The sequence below is a fragment of the Takifugu rubripes genome, chromosome 15, assembly GCF_901000725.2.
Source record: "Takifugu rubripes chromosome 15, fTakRub1.2, whole genome shotgun sequence".
In the NCBI taxonomy this organism is placed as follows: domain Eukaryota; kingdom Metazoa; phylum Chordata; class Actinopteri; order Tetraodontiformes; family Tetraodontidae; genus Takifugu; species Takifugu rubripes.
In genome coordinates this window covers 16472610-16479413 of record NC_042299.1, presented here as the reverse complement: position 1 = coordinate 16479413, position 6804 = coordinate 16472610, and the positions used below count along the sequence as shown (strand labels likewise).

Below are 6804 nucleotides of genomic sequence, written 5' to 3'. Positions count from 1 at the left end.
AACCCTAACCCCTAAACCCTAACCTTAACCCTAACCCTAACCCTAACCCTCAACCCCAAGGTCAATCCTAATCACATACCTACTTGCCACTCCACCAAAGTCTTCTCTGACTGGGCGATCCAACTCTCTCCCCTATCCTGTCCGGAACTTCTCGAGCCCTGGCTAATCGCTCCCCCCCGGGGGGGCCCTCACCCTCCGCACTCCCCTGCTTTCCCGATCAGTAGGCCAGTGCAAAAAAAGTTTGATCCCAAACCCTAACCATGCCCGTGCCACTGATCGGTAGTTCACAGTCCAAATTTGGACTTTAAAACTCACTGGGGACTTGCGGTGAGACCTAAAAGACAGACCGCCCGAGGAAACTGTTTGGGTGGAGGGGCCCCTGGCGGGCTCATCTGGTCTTGAACCGGCTTCGCCCGCTTGGCAGCCGAGGGTTATCCGGCTGAGCTAATCCTCTTGGCTTTGTGCTGCAAAACACCTATTACCACACAGGAACTCTTCCCAACACACCTCCCACCCATTTACCCAATCAGTCACTCTCCCTCCAGAATTCAAATCATAACGCCCAACCAGAACCCACGACACTTTTTCCCTCCGAAAGTCTCCACAGACCCTCCTTACTACCCAATCCCAGCCGGGGTGAGGGACTCACCCTCCCTCAACACCTTAAATACAGACACGGGAGCCATTCTCAGGCTTCTCCCCTGATAAAGCAACACAATTGCGAAACGTCGGGATTTTCCACCTCTGTGTGCTAGCTCTGCTGTCCTTTTTACGGTAATTGGACCAGCTTTTAATTTGCTTTTAACAGAAATTTTCTAGATTGTTTTACGGAAGCTTTTAACTCTTATTGGCTTTTAAACTCTTGAAATTGAAATAAAGATACTTTTAATCCAATGGTGGGGGGCTCTGCCAGCCCAGGATCGATTAAATGACTCCCCTGGAAACATTTTTAAACTCCAAGTGGCGCCACTAACTGTTTTGGAAGTTCTATTCCAGCGGACTATAAACAGAATAACGACGGCAACTAGGACTGAACCAAGATCCTAGGAACTCAAAGTAAACCAAGGACACCCACCCACGCCAAAAACGAAAAGATCGACCCTGGGAAGAAAGCTATAACAATTAGCTACAACAGGTAAGAGCCCTCCACCACATGTTTCATTCACACAGGGCAGCATCTACACACAGGGATGGACCTGAGAATGGCTCCACCTTCACATACAGGTACACACACAATACATCCCTCTCCACGACACCACAGGACAGAACACAACGCCCAACACACTCCATCCCACTCAATCACCCACCAGACCCAGACACTAGACACACTAGCAAACAATATTTCAAACTGATACAAGCAATACATCACAAAGAAATCATGGACATTGCACTTACTACTGACACACTCCCGTTAGGTATGAAAAGACAAGTACATAGACTCACAGACTTCATTAAACCTTCCACTCCAACAATAGACACACGCAATAAGATCCAGGAAAACACTAATCAGTGGATGAAAAACACAATGTCTGTACTCCACCAACATTATGCAAACACAATCAGGTCCATATCTATATCACCTTTCAACACAATAGCAGCCCAAATAGCCACCGGTTGGGCCCATAAGCGCTATGGCCCAAGACTCACGGCCACTTCATTACAGTAACCCTAACCCTAACCCTAACATTCCATAAACTTTGCCAGGACAGCCAAGAAGCAACCGCCATCACCATTTCTCCACAACCCCAAGCTACAACCAACAACTCACCAACCCATGCCTTAGCCACCATCCCGGAAGTGGTTGAAGAAAACCTTTCACCACGACCAACTCCTTCACATCACCCTCCACACACTGTTGAAATAGCAACGTCATCCACCCACACAGTCAGTAAAGGCCCCAGGAAAACACCGGCCTTCTTTCCACTATTCACCCCGCAACCTACATCACGTCCTAAGATCCCTACCGGCACACCGACACCACTTTCAGAACTCTCCCATAACAATTCTCCAGACCCATCCACCCTAAACCTTACGGCCAAGCGGGTCACCTGGGGGCCTCCTCCACCCAAGGAAGACCCAGTTCCTGCCATTGTACCCGTCCCCTCTACAAGTTCCTTCACTACTGAACAACCTGGTAAAATTACTTCCACCACACCCAAGTTACCCATAATAGCTACAGATACCCACCACCCCATCACCCAGCCGACCACACAGGATCACAATTTAATCACACACAGTTTTCACTCCAATGTCTCTGTCTCTCTCCCAGACAAGATCCTCCCCTCTTCCCCACAGCTACCTTCCGCTGGTACCCAGGTGGATCTGATTGAGCTAGGGATCCCATCACAATGCAGGCCGAAGCAGGCCAAAATGATGACCAGGGTGCCAAAAGTCGATGCTGACTGCCAGACCACCCTATCTGAGCCTCCTACCTCCCCACAAACATCGGGAGAGTCTGCATTGTTGGCTCATCAGCCCCAGAGCACCAGCACATCCACTGACCCAAACCTAACTCACCCTTCTTCCCCTCCGTCCCCCTCATCCCCTCCAGTTACTTCTCCAGAGCCAAGTGACAGTTGGCCATCTGTATTTCCTAGCCCGTCTCAACCCTCAACACTTCCCACCTTTAGGCCAAATTACCATTTAGCTAGACCCAACCACAAAATCCAGGACTGGGTCTAACCCTAACCCTAACCCTAACCCCCTAACCCTAACCCTAACCCTAACCCCACCTTAGGGTGGTGGACATTTAACTTTTGGGTGGGAGTCTCTGCCTGGGACCCGCTTGGATGGCCAGTGCATTACTTTCCAGGGGCTTCGCCCCAGGGGAAAGCCTAACCCTAACCCTAACCCTACCCTAACCCTAACCCTTTTTGAAATCGCCAGAACGTTTTCTGAGAAGACGAAGAGGAGAAAATCCAAACGGAAGGTGCTGCTGAAGCATCACTCGTATCCTCCAGAACCCTGTTCTCCTCGCTCTCTTTACGCCACAGCTGCTCTCCTTTTCCTGAATGGAGCTCCTCCCCAGGCTGGGCACCGCCGACTCCACGGCCAACCTCCTGGACGACGTCGAGGGGAACGCCGGCGAAGAAGACGGCCAGCCGAGACGAGCCGCCACTCAGGGAGCGAAGGAGCAGGGCGGCGAGCCGGGATCATGATCCTCCCGCTGCACCATATCAGGGTTCCGATGGCATCCCGACCCACCTGTGCCGGCGGCAGCCTCAACCCCCTGACCTCTGACCCCTGACCCAACCCAACCCAAAGCAGCTGACGCTGCGACAGGGCGCGGCGCCGGCCGGGCTTCTCCGCTCCACGTTGATGATAGATCGTTTGTAATGTAGAACATTTATTCCTTAGACTGTTTTTGTTCCTTCCCCAGTTTGCAGTGGCAGATTTAGTCTCCGTTGGAGCCTTTGAGCTCCAACTGCTCCTTCGTCGACACATAACCAGCTGGATTTAGACACAAACCTCTTTTTTGTGGACTGAGCTTGAGGTCAAAGGTGACGGAACCCTTCAGGATGGTGCCTTCCTGCAGACGTAACAACCGTGAGGACGTGGGAGGACGTCAGAAGTCTCAGAGCGATGTCCAGCTTTCCCATGTGAACAATAATGGCCTTTTTGGAACTGAATTACTCGTACATACGCACCTGCTTATGTAGCATATTTCAAAGATGGGGAAAGCAAAAGAGCAGGTGGAAGCACCTGAGGATCCGCAGGGGCCTCGGCTCAACAGGTGATGAAAATACTGCGTGTGGACCGGACCAGGAGGCGTTAGCATCTGTGACGAGACGCTCCTTCATGGAAAGGTATCCTAGCATCCAGCTAGAAGCTAGCTCCTCCAGTGGCAACAGTAGGTCCTCAGAGTTGGCTCACGTGTGGACTTCTGGGCATTATTGTTGCTAAGTTAGCGGTAGCACAGGCCCAAATTTACTAAGATCTTCTCAACCTAAACCACATGTTGGCCTGTTTCTCTCTCCACAAGTCTTTGTAATTATGAAGCTAACGTTCCTGACTAAAAGAAAACGGTTATGTTTGCAAAAAGGGGAACTTCTGTTTTTTTTTAAACTATTCTTTTCATGGGATTTGTCTGATTAAAGCTGCATTTCTGCTCCTGTTCAATGAAGGAAACTCAAACATTTGTAACTTTCTAAATTAGGTTCCACAGTGAGAAATACCAAAGACCTGATGGGCGAACGTGGACGAGGGTGATTCCGTCGGCATCCTTTTGTGTTGGTTTGTGTAGTTTAGTGGCTGTAGTTTGTAGCCTGTGGAGTGGCGTGTTAGCGGGGGAACGTTACGTGTTTACAGTGGATCCTAGAAAAACTGCCAGATTCTCAACACATTAACTTCCAGCGGTTACACAGGCTCTAACCCTAACCCTAAACCCTAACCCTAACGCCCAACCCTAACCCTAACCCTAACACTTAAATTAAAAGCAAAAAACATTGAAAGCAAAAAGCGGGGAGTATAAAAGGGGAAACAGAAATTTGACAAGAAACAGGGGAAGAAGGAACAAAACGAAAACAAGGGGCAAGATCCAAAAGAAGGGAAGGGAAATTTAAATTGAAAATTAAAAAATACAAGGACAAAACAAGAAAAGTATTTAAAGGCAAAGATAAATGGAACGGCTCATAATTAGAATAGCCACCAAAGAAACAACATGGGAACAGAAGAGGGGAAATCAATTAGAGAAGGGAACAAAGAGAGAAATCGAAAAATTACAATTAGGAGGTGGGAAAGGGACAAAAGTAAGGGACCGATTATTTGCTAAGGCCAAAAGGCCAACATAATTATTTATGATCAGCCTGCCTGATGAAGGCCAATTGAGGCCGAAACGTCGTACGAGGCTGATCTCAGCTAAGGCCAAGAAGGCCTAATTTTTGGAAACCCCACCACCTTAGGGTGGTGGATATTTAACTTTGGGGATGGGAGTCTCTGCCTGGGACCCCCTTGGATGGCCAGTGCTTTGCTTTCCAGGGGCTTCGCCCCAGGGGAAAGCCTAACCCTAAACCTAACCTAACCCTAACCCCCTAACCCTAACCCAACCCTAACCCTAACCCTCTAACCCTAACCCCAACCCCTAACCCTAACCCCAATCCCTAACCCTAACATCAACCCCCCAACCCTAACCCCAACCCCTAACCCTAACCCTAACCTCAACCTCTAACCCTAACTAACTCTGATTAATTATCCCTCCCCCTATCTGATTCTGATTTCTAAATTGCCCATGGTCCTGTTCTCAATCCTAGCCTCATTATTCCAACCCAAACCGATGTCCCCATACCCAAAACCCAATCTAGTGCCCGCTAAGCCTTGTACCTATCAAAAAAACCCACCTCAAACTAAGCCCAAATTTGACTCAGCCCGCATACGGGAGAGCCCATAGGAGGTAGGGTACGAAAAATAGGACAAGTGCAGTGCCACATGGCCTAACGAGGCTAAGGAGAAGGTAGAAGTATAGGGAGGCAAAAGAGAGGAAAGGGAGAAATGAGGTTAAGGAAAGGGGGAGAACCAAGGAAAAGATGGCATGAAGAAGGAGAGGGGAGGAAGGGAAGGATGAAGAGAAAAGGTTAAGTTCAAAAGAGGGAAAAAGGAAATCAAAAGTAAAAATAAAAAGGAATAAAACAGGGGAGATGTTACAGGGAAACACAAATTCAATTAGAAACAGGGGAAACAACAAATACAAAAGATAAAATACAAGGGAAGGGAAGGGACATTTAAATTGAAAATAAAAAAACATGAAAAGCAAAAAGCGAGGGGAGTATAAAAGGGGAAACGGAAATTAGAGACCTCAGAAGGCCCAAAGATTCGGAGTGAGCAACATCAAAAAATTTAAATGATTAGGAAACGGGAAAAGGGACAAAAGCAACGGGACCATTTTTATGTTGACGGCCAAGGGGCCACCATATTTAAAAGATCAGCCCGCCTGATGAAGGCCAAAACTGGCCGAAACGTCGCGGCACCAGGCTGATCGCAGCTAAGGCCATAAGAGCCTCAATTTTTGGACACCCCACCACCTTAGGGTGGTGGACATTTAACTTTTGGGTGGGAGTCTCTGCCTGGGGCCCCCTTGGATGGCCAGTGCATTACTTTCCAGGGGCTTCGCCCCAGGGGAAAGCCTAACCCTAACCTAACCCTAACCCTAACCTAACCCTAACCCTTAACACAGTAACTCCTAACCCTAACCCGAACCCTAACCCTTAACACAGTAACTCCTAACCTCTAACCCTAACCCTTAACACAGTAACTCCTAACCTCTAACCCTAACCCTAACCTCTAACCCTAACCCTAACCTCTAACCCTAACCCTTAACACAGTAACTCCTAACCTCTAACCCTAACCCTAACCTCTAACCTCTAACCCTAACCCTTAACACAGTAACTCCTAACCTCTAACCCGAACCCTAACCCTTAACACAGTAACTCCTAACCTCTAACCCGAACCCTAACCCTTAACACAGTAACTCCTAACCCTAACCCGAACCCTAACCCTTAACACAGTAACTCCTAACCTCTAACCCGAACCCTAACCCTTAACACAGTAACTCCTAACCCTAACCCTAACCCTAACCCTAATCAAATAACTGAGTGTCAATAGGAAAAGCCTCCTCATTTCATTGCATCTCAGAATATCAGACCGTTACTCACTTACATTAATTTTTAGTTCTATTTTTTCCAAGATATATAAATTTTCAAAGATGCACACGCAACAACTTTTTCGATGTATTATGTAACGGACGTGTCTTTTTTATCTGCATTGTGTTATTTATGCAAAGGAGAAGGACCCAAGATACTCACTGGTCTT

The 6804-nt window shown here is 48.1% G+C and overlaps 1 long non-coding RNA gene across 1 annotated transcript; it reads left to right on the top strand.

Moving 5' to 3' along the window:
- The first annotated feature begins 261 nt into the window (after positions 1–261).
- Positions 262–4116, top strand: LOC115252800 (uncharacterized). Its single transcript, XR_003891126.1, has 3 exons — positions 262–1135; positions 2887–2949; positions 3029–4116. It is a non-coding gene; the product is annotated as an uncharacterized lncRNA (long non-coding RNA).
- The last annotated feature ends 2688 nt before the right edge of the window (positions 4117–6804 follow it).